The sequence below is a fragment of the Musca autumnalis genome, unplaced genomic scaffold (assembly GCF_047663935.1).
Source record: "Musca autumnalis isolate F117 unplaced genomic scaffold, ASM4766393v1 scaffold_5, whole genome shotgun sequence".
Taxonomy (NCBI): domain Eukaryota; kingdom Metazoa; phylum Arthropoda; class Insecta; order Diptera; family Muscidae; genus Musca; species Musca autumnalis.
Genome location: NW_027412088.1, coordinates 21,390,598 through 21,409,737, shown reverse-complemented (window position 1 = coordinate 21,409,737; position 19,140 = coordinate 21,390,598). Strand labels below are relative to the sequence as shown.

Sequence of the window (19,140 nt, the reverse complement as noted above, 5' to 3'; positions counted from 1 at the left end):
TATACTAAAATGGTTTTTGAGCAAGATAACGCTAAACTTTTTTCAAAAATTTCTTCCAAACTTTCTTTAATGTAATTTAATATTTCGATTCCTTTATGAAGAAGTTTAGTTAAGAAGTATCCGTAGGCTTTGCTGACAGAGATATACCCTCAGCCCATGTGAATTAAAACACTTTTTGGACATTTGAACTTGCCGAAGAAATGTGGATTAGAATTAAAGTTCAAAAGTGTTGCGGAGGAAGTACTTAAAGGAATGGACCGACATAGTCCATTATCTAAGTGGATCTTATTTTGAGAGTCATATTTTTTCGATAGATATCGCGCCCACTAGTCATTTCAGTGGATCATCGTATAACTTTTGGACTAGTATGCCAGGAAGCATGGACTTGTCCACGGAAAACATAATATCGCTGTAAACAGGATCATATGGAACATCATCGGTATGCATTTCCAAAGGATTTACGAACAGACCCTAAACTGCACTTAGACACAAATGTTGAATTTTTCTGCGGGAGGTACCCTAAGGAGAGGACCGATATGGGCCATTTCAGAAAAAAAGTTTTAGACAAAATATTAGGATATCCAAATTGGTTGCTCCGTTCAAGAGATATCGCGCATTTTAGTGACATTTTTTAAATGTTGGGGAAAGTATCAGAAGCTGTGGACCGGTATTGCCCATTTCTAACTGAAACTGAAGTTTGGAAAAAAGCTACTACCTACTTTACCTCAAAATTATAGGTACCAACTTTCACAGTTGGTCCAAGTTCTATGCACGCTTTGCGCGTCGACACCATCAATTTGATCTTTTCGCCGTTTACCGCCAGACCCACTTTCGCACATTCTGCTTCGACCTTCCTAAAGGTATCAGTTACGTCCTTTACTGATCGTCCCATGATGTCTATGCCATCAGCATAAGCAAGTAACATGTGGCTATTGGTGTAAATTGTGTCATTTCTTTTGACATTTGCATCTCGTATTACCGTTTCCAGCAGGACGTTAAAGAGATCACACGAAAGGCTGTCTCCTTGTCTAAACCTTTTTTGGCACTGAACTGTTCGGAGAGGTTCTTTCTAATTTTGACTGAGGACCTCGTGTCAGCTAGAGTCATTTTACAAAGCCGGATGAGCTTTGCGGGGATACCAAATTCAGACATGGCTTGGAATACCTTTGGACGCAGCGGGCTGTCGAAGGCTGCTTTATAATCGACAAAAAGGTGATATGTGTCGATCTGCATCTCTTGGGTCTTCTCCAGGATTTGGCGCAGGGTATATATCTGGTCAATGGTGGACTTGCCAAGTCTATAGCCTCATTGGTATGGTCCAATTATTTCGTTGAATATGGGCTTTAGTCGTTCGCACAATATCCCTGACACTATCTTATAGGCAATAGGGAGAAGACTTATGCCCCTATAGTTGGAGCATACAGTCTTATTTCCTTTCTTGTGGACGGGACACAGGATGCTCAGGTTCCAATCGTCGGGTACGCGTTCTTCCTGCCAGATGGTGCTAACTAGCATCCACCTTATCAGCGCGTCGCCTCCGGTTTTAAACAGCTCGGCTGGTAAGCCATCGGCTCCTGCTGCTTTATTATTCTTCAACCGGCTGATTGCTGTTTTTACCTCATCTTGGCCGGGCGGTATACATTCTATACCATCTTCTGGGATTGGATCTGTGGTATCATCGTCTTCGCTACTATTGGATACCAGCAGATTGGAGAAATGTTCCTTCCACAACCTGAGCACGCTATCTGTATCTGTTACCAGATTACCTGGCTGGTTTCTACAGGAAGATGTCCCTGTACCAAAGCCATCTGTTTGATGTTTCACTCTTTGGTAGAATTGTCGGACTTCATTCTTTCTCCTGTACATCTCGATTTTTCCACACTCCCGCTTTTCCATCTCTCTTTTTCTTGCGGAAAAGGCGTTTCTCTTCTCTCCTTTTCTCCCGATATCTCTCTCGTGCGCTACGCGTTGCTACTGATTGAAAAGTAGTTCTATATGCCGCATTTTTCTCTTCAGTAGCAGCACGACACTCCTGGTCATACCATGAATTCCTTTGTTGAGGTCTCTGGTATCCAAGTATGGATTTTGCGGCTGTTTGCATGGGGTGGGCAATATTTTGCCATTGTGTTGTTATGTTATCGGGACAAGGAGTGTTCTCATTAAGCAATTGGGCTAGTTGAGTGGAATATGCTGTGGCTATTTGTTGTGTTTGCAGCCTATCGATGTCCAACTTCCGCGTTGTGTCTGTTCGTGCCTTATTTGCAACGTTTAGACGGGTACGTATCTTTGCTGCAACAAGGTAGTGATCCGAACCAATGTTTGCGCCTCGGAAAGATCGTACATCCAACACACTCGATGAATGTCTTCCATCTATCACAACATGATCAATTTGATTACTTGTTCTTTAATCTGGAGACAGCCAGGTGCCCTTATGAATATGATTAAATCTGGTACTGCTAACTACCATGTTTTTTTGTAGCTGCAATGTCTATCAGCCTAATACCATTGTCAGATGTTTCATTGTGGAGACTGAAATTCCCGACTGTTGGGCCAAAGATATTCTCCATTCCAATTTTGGCATTAAAATCGCCTAGAATAATTTTAATGTCATGGGCAGGGCAACGGTCATACGTTTCTTATAAGCGCTCGTAAAATATATCTTTGGTCTGTTCGTCCTTGTCTTCAGTCGGAGCATGAGCGCAAATAAAGCTGATGTTGAAGAATATTGCTTTTAATCGAATTGCAGCGAGTCTTTCATTCACTGGGGTGAAACTGGAGACCAGATATTTTAACCGCCGACCAACTACAAATCCGCAACCAAACCCATGCTTTACGTCATGGCAGCTATAATACAGTGCGTCACCTTTAGGTGTTGTTGTGACGCCTTTCCCAATCCATCGTATTTCCTGTATGGCAGTAATATCGGCCTTGTACTTTTCAGTACGTCTGCCAATGCGAAGACTGCACCTTCTCTATAAAGAGTGCGAACATTCCAGATGCAGATTCGCAGATCATAGTCCTTAAAGCGTTTGCGAGGTTCGTCAACTTTGAGGGGTTCGTTTTTCTTTTCTTTCGTTTTTTCATAGTAGGCTGTTTTTTCTAGGGGAGGGTTACTAACCCGACGCCCAAACCCAAGTTTTTAACGTTCTTATGGGTGAACGCGCGGCACATGTTAGCTTACTACCTTTAACGGGTGTTAAAGGCAGTTCCCCAGGTGACACCACGGGGAGGTCAGTGTCCACTTGAGATGAAAGAGGGACCAAGATAAATCCTGGGCTTTGCCATGTTAAAACCGGTCAGGACCGTTCCTTGGTATCTTCCATTCCCTACGTCACCCCCTTGTTTCATTCACGACAATCAATTAATGACAAAAAGTTATGACGCGTCATAAGATTACATCTCCTCCATATACCCTAAAAATCATAAAAATCCTTAATTACACAAAAATCGAGGAAAATTACGCGATTTTATTGCACGTTCATTCCTTTTGTAATTATTTGGTTTTTGTTTTTTTCGATCGATTTCTGCATTTATTGCCTTGATGTTGTCATAAACAGGTAAATCAGCTCATATGTGAAAAAACCCAATAGTATTGAAAGATATTCTTCTTGTAATTCCTAAAATCTACATTCTTAAAAATTTATCGTTTGCAATAATTTCGTTGACTAACTGTATGTACATAAAATTTACATTCCTACTTCCAATTAATAGAAATCACTTAAAATACCCACCATACCCTACAATTAGACGTTATTATTGCTTTTTAAGCCTTTAATTGTTTTTATCCAACCGAACATTTAAGTTAAGTTGTTGTGAAAACAACAAAACAAAAACAATTTCCATATTTCGAAATCTTATTCATTTGCTGTTATTGTAATGATAGAATTGTATTTGTTGCATACCATACATATTAATAAAAGCTAATTGAAAAAATATTGTTACCATGAGTATGTATGTAATGCGCGTGAGTGATGGCCAGCCACATGAATGTTTGTTGTGTCGCCCGCCCCATGTTTGTCGAAGTATGCCACCCATATGTAGGAATCGTACACAAGTAAACTCCCAGTTAGAGACACCCCTTCTCTATGAAATTGTGAAAATATAAAAACGGAAAATATTGATGATAACTATGATCATCATCGTCATCAACAATCATCAAAGTGGATGATGATGGCGAGGAGCTTCTCGTGGTGATGTTGGTTTTTGGCTTTCATATTCGCTGTTTTTTTCTCTGGTTGCCCAAGCGAACGAGTTTGTGCGTTTGATGCCTGTTAATGTTTATATTATTTTTATTGGGTTCAATTAATTAATTGTTTTGATGGGTAATATCTGTTGTGAGGGTATGTGTGTTGTGTCTACATTTTTATCAGAGATACAGACTCGGTGTACCAAGAAGGGTTGCAGTTACTGGATTATATGAATGAAATAAACTAAATTGTGAATGAAATTTAATCAAATAATCATAACAGACCACAAAAATAATTTAAATTAAGAAATAATACTAGGTATTTTCACTACATAAACACATTAATTGCTTAAATAGTTTAATAACGCGTCATCATTTGACGAAAGAATTCGATGATCCTATTTAAGAACAGAAAATATTGTTAAAAATAAAAAAAATGGATTTTAACAGAAATTTCATTTTTACTTTTCAGATCGATAGCAAACACTATACTTGAATGACTCGTTGATCTCGATTTTTGAGAAAATTTATAAACAAATTGGATTTGCTGTACAGTAAGAGGTAAGCGAAAATCTGCAATACCCTTGGTTGAGAAAGAACTAAAATCCAGAAATCAGCGATGCTGTTCCTGTAGCCCTTCATGAAACTTGTGTTGAGGCTAATTCTGCATAGGGGCTATACAAAAGACACAATATGAATTCATTCATTCATGAAAAAAATCTTTTTTTAAAAAATATCTAGCGTGTTTGGTGCATCAAATGTGGAAAATCGGCCGAAAATATATATTGGAACTATATCCAAATCTGAACCGATTTCGATATAATTCGGCACATTTATTTCTAGACCAAATTCCGTTACACATACCAAATTTCAGGGAAATTGGACATATCTAGCGTGTTTGGTGCATCAAATGCGGAAAATCGGCCGAAAATATATATGGGAGCTATATCTAAATCTGAACCGATTTCGATATAATTTGTCACGTTTATTTCTAGACCAAGTTCTGTAACACATTCCAAATTTCAGCGAATTTGTGCATCAAATCGGCTGAAAATATATGTATGTATGTACAGTGCCGGTAAAAATAATAGCACCGCTATGCATATTTCCAATAATATTGTTATATTTCTGATATTATTAAAATTATTTTGTTGACACGTCGTTGAAACTTCGTAGAGAGGGTATACTCTTTCAGGAAAATAATATTTCCTGTATATTACTACCTGATGTAATTTTATAAGAAAAGTAGTTCAGGTAACTCGAAAATTCTGCGGTAAAAATAATAGCACCGATCTTAGTTTCCATTAGTTAACTAGCGTTTTGAAGGGTTTATCAGTAAAACTTTTTTCTTTACAAGCTAGTATTGATAAAACATTTTAAAAAATTAATTTTAAACAGAAAAAAAATTGACCAAAAATGTTAAGATTTGCCTAACAAACCACGGCACCTTTTAAATAAGGCATGTTTAAAAAAGGATGGTTTATGAAGTCAAATTATACACTAAATGTGAGCATATCCTTTTTTAATCAGATGAGGGATATCTTTGGCCCCAAATTCAACAAAAAAGCTTTAAGCACATGTCGAAAACCCTCAAAAAAATAAAATAATTGCAACTATTATTTGGAAAGGCGAGGGGAGATATATTTAAGATTAGCTATCTTGCTCCAATAAGGACATGGAAATAAAGTTTTGCATGGAAAATTTTAGGGAACAGTCCATAGAACATATTTGTACCCATATGAGCCATGAAAGCGTCCAATCTTATCTTTACTGCATGGTACAACGAAAATAATAACATTTATAAAATGTCAAGTAATCGTGCCTACGAATTAACTAAATAATATCTTCGGGAATGGGGCGTAAAAATTATTTTATAATTCAGAGTAGGTTCTAATAACGACGGCGGATGACCAATAAATTCTGATTATAACTTATTTCTCACTTTCAAAAAAATCCAGGCTTGGAGGATTTGGTGTATCAGTCAGATTACACACACCCATTTTGGTATGGATGTAAAACTGAAGTATAAAACGTCTTTGGATCTAACTATTTTTGTAAAATTCACACAAAATAGAAATTATAGTTCAACAGGGAATAGAAAGCGTGATTTTTATTCAATTTCAGGACAATGAGACCCAGGATAATGTTGATAAATACGAGACATTGTGAGCTGCGTACTGATTCAAGGGCTATTAAGTTAAGGTAATGGCGTGTCCTATTCAGTTTTTATGACATAGGCCAACAGAAAATGATCTGGAATTATAGATGCGATTAAAATACGATAAACAAAACAAATGGTCTAGTATTTTTCACAACATTTTTGGAAAATATCTTCAAAAAACTATGTTAGGACATGGAGTCTCGGTTTGTTCTCGATTTAATATTGTTATTGTTAATAAATTATATTACATTTAATATTTGAATGTCTAGTATTCATTTATTAACGTTTTATATGAAATCAATCAATATTTACACCAATACATTCATCAAAGACCCTGATTTAAGAAATAGTGCTATTATTTTTACCGGCAAAAAATTTAGTATTTTAGGCATTTTGCTTATAACTTTTATAATATGTAAGTTAATTGATTCGACATTTCTTTAATTTAAAATTACGCATAGTGCACTTTTCCTAAATGCTCTGAACCGCTTCATTGAATAAGGTAATAGTAGTGAAAATAGACTAGAAATACGAATATAGGCCACGGTGCTATTATTTTTCCCGCAGCTGTATATGGGAGCTACATCCAAATCTGAACCGATTTCGATATAATTTGGCACATGTATTTCTAGTCCAAGTCCAGTCACACGTTCCAAATTTTATTGAAATTGGATATAAATACCGTGTTTGGTGCCTCAAATACATGAAATCGGCAGAAAATATATATAGGAGCTATATCCAAATCTGAACCGATTTCGATATAAATTGGCACATATATTTCTAGGCCAATATCCATCACACATTTCAAATTTCAGCGCAATTGGATATATATAGCGTGCTTGGTGCATAAAATACAGGAAATCGACCGAAAATATATGTATATGGGAGCTATATTCAAATCTAAACCGATCTCGATATAATTTAGCACATTTATTTCTAGAACAAATTCCGTCAGACCCTCTAAATTTCAGCGAAATTGGACATATATAGCATGTTTGGTGCATCAAATGTGGAAAATCGGCCGAAAATATATATTGAAGCTATATCCAAATCTGAACCGATTTCGATATAATTCGGCAAATTTATGTCTAGACCAAATTCCGTTACACATTTCAAATTTCAGCGAAATTGGACATATATAGCGTGTTTGGTGCATCAAATGCGGAATATCTGCCGAAAATATATATGGGAGCTATATCCAAATCTGAACCGATTTCAATATAATTTGGCACATTTATTTCTAGACCAAGTTCTGTAACACATTCCAAATTTCAGTGAATTTGGACATAAATAGTGTGTTTGGTGCATCAAATACATGAAATCGGCAGAAAATATATATAGGAGCTATATCCAAATCTGAACCGATTTGAATAAAATTTAGTAAATTTATTTCTACACCAAATTCCGTCACACATACAAAATTTGAAGATTGTATCTGTAATAGTTCTAAAGATATTTGCATACAACATCTAAATTTTTTGGAGGTACTTTCGGTTTTGATGCTATATCTCCAGATCAACGCGAAATTTCAAAAAATGATATAGCCTATTTTCATTCCAGGCCATGTAGCAATGTACCCTTAACATTTCAGTAAGATCTGTTCAGCGGTTTTCGAGTCTATAAGGCACAAACAAACAAACAAACAAATTTAAATTTTATATATGTATGTACCCAGCAAACCAATCGTACCGATATCGTAACGAAATCGGAACAAATTTCGGACGTTACGTCCGATATCTGATCCGAAATCGTAACGATATCTTAACGAAAGTTGTATGAAGTGGTTGACATAATTTCGGAACGAATTGTCGGAACGAAATCGGATCGATTTCGGTCAGAATTCGGAACAAAATCCTTGGGAAATTCGGAATTCGAATTTCTTCCTCCGAATTTTCGTACAGATTTCTGAACGATTTCGGAATAATGTCGTATGAAAATCGGAGGTACCTTCCGAACTTTCGTAAAGGTTTCTGAACAATTTTGGAATAATTTCGTATGATTATCGAAGGAAAAAAATTTTTCTTTGATGCCTCTTTTTTATTGATATTTTTTTTTATTGGAAGATTATAATTTCAATGATATCTAGTGATTTTCACTGTTGTTATCATTTTGTAGTTATAGTAGAACAATGTAAACTTTGTGTACGAATATGTTGAGTCTATCAGCACTAGCTTGAATTATTATATGTTGCATTTATATTTAAAATATTTAAAAAATGTATATGCGAATTTTATAACCAACCATTTTGTTTTTCGACAACAAACTAAAATGTTACTTTTTAGATATATACAAAAGGTGGTTGTTGTGCGAAGGGAAACTTGTTTCCGACATATCGATCCGAATTCGTAACGAAATCGGAAGAAAAACATTAGCAAATTCGAAGGGAAATTTACTTCCGACATTTTCTCCGAAATCGGAACGAAATCTGAACAAATTCCCCTACGAAAAATCGTATAGAAATCGATACGAAATCTGAACGATTTTGCTTCCGAAATTGTTCCGATATGTCGGACATCCGACATTTGGTTTGCTGGGTATATAGATACATACATATGTATATATAGATGTGTATAAATAAAAACACAAAATTCATCTCTATTGGATCGATGGAATGGGTTCAAATGCTGATGAAAAGATCTGACCTTTCACGACTTCCTTTGCATAGGTTCAAATGCTAATGAAAAGATCGGATCTTTCACGACTTCGTTTGAACCAATGCAAACGATGTCAAGAAATCACGTCATCGCATGGAACCCCTTCCTTCAAATTTTGCTGGGCTTTAACGATAATACATACATGTACATACCAGGGACGTACGCAGGATTTCATTGGGGGGGGGACCATTGACCAAAAACTATGAAATTAAAAAATGTTCTGTAGCGTTACATAAAGCTATTTTAAAGGGGTTTTAGTTGATTTTTTATGAAATACTAGCAAAATGCCCGCTACTTCGTATGCGGAAAGGATATAAAAAAACAAATAAACAATATATAATATGGAAATGGCTAACACTGAAAATTTCGTTGCACTAATACCAATTTTAATCAATATTTATTTTTATCTTAGTATTGTACGTACCCCTTAAGTTCGATTTTCAAAAAGATAAGCCGTATCTCACCCTTACACATTAACAGCGAGATCAACGTTGCACACCAATACACACCCTAACTCCAAAAAATAATGATTCCAGCACTGTCCCTACACCCAAAAACAAATTGAGTACCATTAAGTAATTTTCGTTTACTTATGGTACGTATTTCGACGACATATCTCAACCATACACGGACATTAATATAAAATAATTATTCCAAATTGTGCCAAACTTAGTATCAAGTCGAACTCTTCGTACCCATAAGTAAGATTTTCCAAAACTACCTCAATTCTTCACTTTAGCAGTAATCTTACTTCCAAATTTCAGGATTCAAACTCTAAATTGTACTAAATTTAGAACAATTTAGAATTTTCGTACGAATTCTCAAAACTTCCTCAACGCAACAGGGCTACAAAAATCATACTTTCAAATTGCAGGATACCACCGCTATCCGTTCACCTACATACAAATTGTACTAAATTTAGTACCACTTAGTACTTTTCGTAACCATAAGTTTACTTTTTCAAAACAACCTGAATCCTACTCTTTGACTGTAATCGTAAATCCAAATTTCAGGATTCCAGCTCTATTAATTCACCCGAATCCAAATTGTATCAAATTTAGTACCATTTCTTTCCCAAACAACCTGAATCCTACACTTATACAGTACAATTAATTCCAAATTTCAGGATTCCACCTCTACCCGTTCACCCAAATCCAGAACCATTTAGTACTTCTCGTACCCATACGTACGACTTTTCAAAATTTCCTCAATACTACACTCCAACAGTAATCTTAATTCCTAATTCCAACACTATACGTTTACTAAAATTCACATTGTACCAAATTTAGTGCTTTCTGTACCCATAAGTACGAATTTCCAAAACTACCTCAATTCTACTGTCCGGCAGTAATCTTAGTTCCAAATTTCAGAATTCCAGCTCTATCCGTTCATCCAAATCCAAATTGTACCAAATTTAGTACTTTTCGTATCCAAAGGTACGAATTTTCAAAACTATCTCAATCCTACACCCCTACAGCAATCTTAATTCAAAACTTTAGGATTCCAGCTCAATCCGTTCACCCAAATCCAAATTTAGTACTGCTCGTAATCATAAATACGAACTTCCAAAACCATTTCCTTATTTCAACGCCACTTCCCAACCTTGATTCCCATACCAAATTTGAATATTCTAACTTTATCCATTAAAAATATGCAATTGGTACCAAATTTAGAAACTTTTAGTACTTTTCGTACACTTATAGGTCGAGTTTCTAAATACCCTTTGGTACATCTTCCTAATTCTCCATCAATGACCACTCGTTAAAAATTTCAGAACTCGAGCTCTTCGCGTTTCCCTAATACAATGGATTCCATATTTAGTACACGTTAGTACTTTTCGTACCTTTCTACGACGAATTTCCAAAAATACCTTCACACAAAAACAAATTGTACCAAATTCTGTACAATTCGATTTTCCAAAACTACCTTAATCCTTCACATCAACAGTAACCATAATTCCAAATAACAGGATTCCAGCGCTATCCGTGCACTCAAATCCATGTTGTACCATTTGGTACATTTCGTACCCATAAGTACGAATTTCAAAAACTACTTCCATCTCAATCCTATACTCCAACAGCTGTTCCCCCAAATCCAAATTGTACCAAAGGTAGTACCACTTAGTAGTTTTCGTACCCATAACTACCTCAGTCCTACACTCCAACAGTAATACTATTTTCAAATTTCAGGACTCAAACACTATCCGTCACCCAAATCCAAATTCTACCACATTTAGTAGCATTTGGTTCTTTTCATATCCATAAGTACGAATTTCCAAAACTACCTTAATCGTACACTCCAACAGTAATCTTAATTCCTAATTCCAACTCTATCCGTTTACTAAAATTCATACTTTAAATTAAAATAAATAAAATTAAAATATTTAAAATTCAGGATTCCAGTTCTATCCGTTCACCCAAATCCAAATTGTAATAAATTTAGTACCATTTATAACTTTTCGTACACATAAATAAGAATTTCCAAAATTTCCCCAATCCTATGCTCCAACAGTAATCTCAATTTCAAATTTCAGGATTCCAGCTCTGTCCGTTCACTCAAATCCCTATTGTACCAAATTTAGTACTTTTCGAACACATAAGTACGAATTTCCAAAACCACCCTTATATCTCAGTCCTACACTTCACAGTAATCTTTATTCCAAATTTCAGGTTTCCAGCTACATACGTTCACCCAAATCCAAATTGTACTAAATTTAGTACCATTTAGTACTTTTCGTACCCATAAGTACGAATTTTCAAAACTACCTTAATTCTACACCCCACCAGTAATCTCAATTCCAAATTTCGAGATTCCGACTATATCCCCTATTGTACCAAATTTAGTACCATTTAGTACTTTTCATACACATAAGTAAGAATTTCCAAAACTTCCCCGATTCCACACTCCAACAGTAATATGAATTCCAAATTTCAGGAATCCATTCACCCAAATCCAAATTGAACTAAATTTAGTACCATTTAGTACTTTTCGTACACTCAAGTTTCCAAAAACCCTTTGGTGCATCTTTCTTACTCTTCATCAGTGATCCTCAGTCCAAATTTGAGGAATCAAGCTCTATCCGTTCATCCAAATCGAAACTGTACCAAATTTAGTACTATTTAGTATTTTTCGTACCCTATGCACGAATTTCCAAAACTTCCACAATACTAAACTCCACCAGTAATCTCAGTTCCAAATTTCGAGATTCCAGCTCTATCCGTTCACCCAAATCCCCATTGTACAAAATTTGTTCCATTTAGTACTTTCCGTACACAAGTACTAATTTCCAAAACCACCCTCATATCTCAATCCTACACTTCAACAGTAATCTTAATTCCAAATTTCAGGTTTCCAGCTCTATCCGTTCACTCAAATCGAAATTGTACTAAATTTAGTACCATTTAGTACTTTTCGTACCCATAAGTACGAATTTTCAAAACTACCTCAATCCTACACCCCACCAGTAATCTCAATTCCAAATTTCAAGATTCCAGCTATTATCCGTTCACCCAAATCCCCATTGTATCAAATTTAGTACCATTTAGTACTTTTCATACACATAAGTACGAATTTCCAAAAGTTCTTCAATCCTACACTCCAACAGTAATCTCAATTCCAAATATCAGAATTCCAGCTCTATCCGTTCTCCCAAATCCCTATTGTTCCAAATTTAGTACTATTTAGTACTTTTCGTACACATAAGCACGAATTTCCAAAACTACCCTCATATCTCAATCCTACACTACAACAGTAACCTTAATTCCAAATTTCAGGTTTCCAGCTCTTTACGTTCACCCAAATCTAAATTGTACTAAATTTAGTACCATTTAGTACTTTTCGTACACATGATTAGTAATTTTCCAAACCATTTCCTTTTAGAAGCACCACTTCCCAACCTATATTTCCATACCAAATTCCATGATTCTAGCTATATCCGTTCAGAATATACAACTGGTACTAAATTTTGGTACTTTTCGTACACTTAGAGGTTGAATTTCCAAAAACCCTTTGGTACATCTTTCTAACTCTCCATCAGTTACCCTCATTCCAAATTTCAGAATTCTAGCTCTTCCCGTTTGCCTAATACAAAGGGTACCATATTTAGTACCTTTTAGTACTTTTCGTACCCTTCTAGGTCGTATTTCCAAAAACCCAGCCTTATCTAACCCCTACACACCGACAGCAACCCACAGTCAAAATTTCAGCTTTCTAGCTTCAGCGGTTTCGTCTGGGCGATGATATGCTCTTTTATATATATAGATTGACACAAAGTATATAATTTCAACAGAGACAGTTTACAATATTTTAGATATAACTATGAAATTTGGAACAGAGTATAATAAATTAGTCTTTGATGTTTAGAATTGAAATTAACCATATCAGAACACGTTCAGTATAGTCCCCATACAAAAATTCCTGGTTTTTAACCAAATTCTCCAACAGAATTGACGCAACAACTAAAAAATCTTTCAAGTGAATATTACCCATGTAGGTTTACGTTTTAATGTATCCCAGAATTTTTAACCACAGTAGCTCTTATTTGGCATTTTCGATTCTATTTCAAAGATTTTCAGTATATGTATCTTCTTCTTTAAAGTACATATCCATTACACATTAACTTCAGTCCCATTAAAAAAGGTTTGTCTTATTTTTGCCTTATTAAGTTATCAATTGAACATATTTTTACAGCGAGGACTGATTCTGATAAGAAGATCTATCTTATAACCCTATTAATGTTATTTGTATACCAATAATTAATTGAAATAAATAACTCCACAAAAAGAATAACTCGAATCCGCGAGTGCAGATTGGACTTGTACCGAACTATGGTAAGAAAATAATATTCTTTTTTTTCATAAAAACACCAAACTTTACTATTTTACCAGAAGTGATAGAGTCCATGCAAGACAACTGAAAAATTCAGAAAGTTACATTTATGGTCTGTACCAGTACTGTAAGAATCAACACATTTTTCTACTAAAAAGGTTCTAGAACAGGCATTTAACAAAAAAAAAACAGAAAACGTTTTTATCAGGAGTCGGGCGATACCACTGTTTGAGACTACGAAATCCACATTAGGTCTCGGCAAAATTTTAGCTAGGTCGTGACAAAATAGGTTAAGTCGAAAAACTCCATCAACTGATATCCCAATGGTTGCTGTTCCGCCTTATATCAATCTTAATTGTACGATTAGATGTTTATGAACTCGATGACATTTAAAACTTTCCAAGGACTATGAATTCTGTCGGTTGGGTGCCACCGTGGTGCAATGGTGTGCACACCCGCCTTGCACGCTGAAGGTCGTGGGTTCGATTCCCCGGCAAGTCAACATCAAAATTTTCAACGGTGGCAAAATACCACTCAGTAATGTTGGCGACATTTCCTGAGTATTTCAGCCATGTAAAACTTCTCTACAAAGTGGTGTCTTAAGACACGCCGTTCGGACTCGGCGATAAACAGTAGGTCCCATATCATTGAGCTAATATGAATCGGGGTGCACTCATGGATATGAGAGAAGTATCCCTTGTCCCGTATGGGATGTTGTGGAATAATGTTTTGTTGTTTTTAATATAATTATAGCATTCCACTATATTTTATTTTAGTCGGGGTAGCGAAACGCACCGGGTTTAGCTATAAAATATAAAACACAAAATATAAAAAAAAATTATAAAATAAAAAATATAAAAAATAAATTTTATAAAATATAATTTAATAAATTAATGGTCCGAGACTTGAGATTCTTGATGGCCACTTGACTATCGACCTTTCACCAATTCTGCAATATTTAGGGCAATCCTTCACGCATCTCAGTTAAGACCAGGTTCACGACTACTGGCCATTGTTTTTGCATCTTGCGATGTAAAGTTATTTTATATTAGTATTTGGGTTATTGTTCGTCTCTAGGAGTTTCATGGTCTGCCTTAGAATCTGCCGGTTTCGATACACACTCAACATACCAATTGTCGGATGTCCGAGACGTCTGAACAATTTCGAAAGAATCCTCAAACAAATTCATTCCGATTTCTATTCGACTTGCTTAAGGAATATTTCTCACACATTTCTCTTGTGCTGAGAGAAGAGATGTGTCTTTCCCTGTAACGATAATGTATTTTCTTGTTTGTTATCCGAAGAGTGATATTTTCTTAGAGAGACGGGAAAACCCGATTTGTTGTCGTACAAAACATAATTTCATACTAATTTTCCTAAATTCGTACAATATGTTTCGATGTTTCCGAAAATATGTTAATAATTTCCCCACTCGTATAGATATCGCATCCGATTTTAGGCCGATTTCGGTACGAAAAAAAATTATTACGGGTTTTTGTTTTGAATCCAAAAGAAGCATCAGAAATTCGGAAGAATTTCTTTCCGTTGTCGGACCATTTGGTTTGTATCCAATCGTTCCGAAATCGGTACGAACATCGGATGCTACGGCCGATTTCGAATCCGAAATCTTAACGAAAGTTATATGGAGTACTTTACATACTTTTGAAATATCAGAGCTAGATTGGAAGGAAATCCTTGGGAAATTCAGAATGGGAATCTGAAAGAAATGTGTGAAAACGTCCCTCACGAAAATCAAATGGAAATTCGAACAATTGTTTTTTTTCTTTTTTTTTGGAAAGTGCTTCCTAAATTTTTTGAAGGTGTAGGATATCCGACATTAGGTTTGCTGGGTAACAACATACAAAGTTCTTGGAACCAATAGGACCAGTGCTTATTCAACTTTAGCCTAAAAAACTTGTAACATCAAAATATTGGTGAAGGCTACAACGAACGAAATTCCCAGAATAATTTTATCCTAAATAAACCGTTTATAATTGTGCCAATCGGTGAGCAGATCCATTAGAAAACTAAAAAACACATAAGATTACGAATATTGAATTTCAAACCGCAAAGAACTCACAATAATTCGGATTAGAACAACAAATAATGACGGCTTGGCATAAAAAATGTGGATCGAATAAAGAAAACATTCCAAACACATGAGTGAATGAGTGTGACTGAGAGTGTGTGTGCATGTGTCTGCCGATAGTCGTCGAGTACTTGCAATAAGTAAATCGAAAAGCAAAAAAAAAACAATAAGAAAACAAACAAATAATAAAATAAAACTATAAGAAGCAACAAGCAAAATATTCTTGCCTTCGCATATGGATGGGATAATTTGTAAGGCCACAACAACAACAACATGGCAAGGCAAATGAAAGGAAAAACACAACGGCTCGACACACACACATACGAACGCACACTGAGATACTTTGGAAATCTGTACAAATCCACAAACAACAACAACAGATATAAAATAACATCATAAAGACGACGTCACTTCATAATGCCGCCACCGCCAGCAAAACCATGCAAGCAAATGTGCGGCATTATTTAACGGAAACGTCGTAGTCGTCATCAACATCGGCACGGTCACGAATGAACTTCGCATTGCAAAGGAACACAAACGCACACACACACATGCATATTTGAGCATTTAAATAAGACAACAACAACATCAACAGAACAAAACGAAAGCCCCACATCCATATGAGAACGGAAGATAAGACTGAGCAAAAACCAAACAAGCAACAACAGAATAAAAGAAACTCACTCACACACACACACATTGAAGAGACAGCGTTTTTTGTGAGTGCTTGAGTGTCATTTGTACTTGAGTTTTGTTTAATTTTTCATTACTACTGATATGAGGATGAAGGAAGGGAGATATGGTGAAATTCTTCCCGGCTCAGAAACGCAACAATTCTACAATTCTCCATGTGGGTTTTTAAGTGTGAGTGTGTGGGTTTTTGCTCACTGAACTCGAAACACACACACACTGCATTGGAAACTGCGAAAAGCGCCGCCGTCCTCAGCTATTCTGTTGTGCTTTGCCTTTGTATTTCGGTTATATTTTCGAAAAACATTTCAAAATTACACTCATTTCCACATGACAATTTTTTTGTTTTGGGACAATCAGTCTGCGACGAAGCCTCGAAGGGAGAGGTTGGTTGGGTGGTTTGGTTTGCTTTTCCTTTATCAGCCAACCCAACTCAACCAGCCAACAAAAGGCAAAGAAACCAATGATTGGTGATAATAAATATTGGAATCCCCCGCCGTACGCCTCCAACGTAATTTTGTATCAACAATAACACGGTGACGTGACGTTTAAAAGTGATAACGTAAACTGAATTTGCGTGATTTCGGTTAATTTACATGTGGCTGTTTAGTAGTGATGAGTGATGGATGGATATGATGACGATGATGATGGCATAGACAAAGTGTGATAATGAAATGTGAAAAGTTTTACAAAAAATCATCGTTTTTTAAATACAATGACGTCACAAAGGCGCGTCGCAGTAGAAGACATGCTTGTGTATGTGTAATGAACAAAAAGCCTTGAGGGAATAGCTTTAGTTTTTTTTTGTTTTGTGTTTTATTGTACATTGTGACAAAGGATAATAAAAAACACGTGGTCCGTCGTCTTTCTTTTCCACCACTGCCGTCCGCCGTTTTTTATGAATAATAATAAACAACAAACATGACATTTCTTCTAAAGGATAAAAGTGAAAGCTCACAACAGCAAGGATGAGCTAAAAAGGCGTAACAACAGACAACTAAACTACCATATGGTTCTGTGGAAACAGCTTGCAAAAGAAATTGTGTTTAAATAAAATTACATTTTTAATTTCAATATCGGATAATGTGTGAAAAACAATAACAATTTTTATAGTTGTCCTTAGAAGAATCATTGTCCATTTACGGAAATCGAATTAAAGCAACAGATTGTTCCATTCAAACAAACGGATTGGGTAAGTTTCTATGGTTTCTAAAGTTATTGCCAATACTGGAAAAAGACAACAACGAAGTCTCTTTCCAACAAATACAGTAAAACCTTATAAAATAGAACATCAATTTTCACCAAAAATTGTTGCACACAAAAGTGTTGTCCTTTAAGAATTTCATTACAAAACTAATAATTTATTGAATGCCAACGTTGAGCCATGAGGTTATAATATCCACCCTGCACACCGAATTTCGTGAAATCTAGTTTCCCTCGGGACATGAACATAACTTTTCAACGGTGGTTACACCTTTCTGCATAATTTTGGGCTTTGTGCCGTGCAATATTCGTCATAATAATTATGTCGTAAAATATTCGTCATGCCTTTCAGATTCAGTAACAAAGAGAGGTGTTAACATCTCTCTGACCCGGTTGAATTTGTTTACCACAGGCAGTCCTTATAGTTTTCTGGGAAAAGTCCATATTTCCCAGTTTTCCACCTTGTTACACGAATATGAGTACACTTTCGACAAACAAATTGTGAGTTTTGACAAATTTCAATAATTCTATTACCTTTTATCGTTTTTATCGAAGAACATTTAAAATCCTAAAAATTGGGGGACTTCTAGTCCATCTTCTTCCATCTTACTTGAATTTCTTTATTTTTAAATAAAAAAGTAATTATTTTGTATTTTAATTTCGATTTACAAATGTCAAAGACACGACCTCGGATAAATATTATTCTCATTATCTACATGCAATTGTGTGTGGATGTGTGTATGTACATACATATGTACGTGCGTAATAATATAATAATGTTTACTAAATAGAAAAAACAAGTCCCCTTATCAGCAGCTGAACACTGAGAACAAATGAGAACTCAATTGTATACGTCAACAAAAAATATAGTTCAAGATAATTGAGAAATGTGAAAAGGAAAATAAACATTACAATATGTTATTGCATTAGTACAGTAAAACCCATATCCAGCGAATATAAACCAGTTATATATTTAATAATTCTGATAACTCTTGAAGGGAGTTACCGATTTGGTCCATACTTTGCACATCCTAAAATATCTACCAGCCATAGATAGAGTTCCAACATGGACTCAATCGGTCCACTCCTTCGGGTACCTTCCACGCAAAATTTCGGATAAGTTCAGATTAGGACCTGCTCTCGAATCGCTTTGATTTTTGTTGCAACAACTTGTATTCACTGCATGCCATACGACGGTACAAGTTTTATCAGGGGCAAGTCCATATTTCCTGAGAAAATAACCTAAGATATGCTAAAAAGCCCCTATCACACCATGTGTAGTGGTTGGAGCGCAAGATAACTCTAGAACGGATCTGCCGATTTGGTCCAA

At 35.6% G+C, this 19,140-nt stretch overlaps 2 long non-coding RNA genes across 2 annotated transcripts in view; one reads left to right on the top strand and one right to left on the bottom strand.

Annotated features, from left to right (window-relative positions):
- The window catches only part of LOC141405906 (uncharacterized), a 162,502-nt gene that overhangs the window by 27,797 nt on the left and 115,565 nt on the right, over positions 1-19,140 (bottom strand). The gene's annotated exons all lie outside the window — the stretch shown is intronic.
- The window catches only part of LOC141405946 (uncharacterized), a 54,259-nt gene continuing 52,584 nt past the window's right edge, over positions 17,466-19,140 (top strand). The window contains exon 1 of the long non-coding RNA XR_012413291.1: positions 17,466-17,799. This is a non-coding gene — a long non-coding RNA (uncharacterized lncRNA). The remainder of the gene's footprint in view (positions 17,800-19,140) is intronic.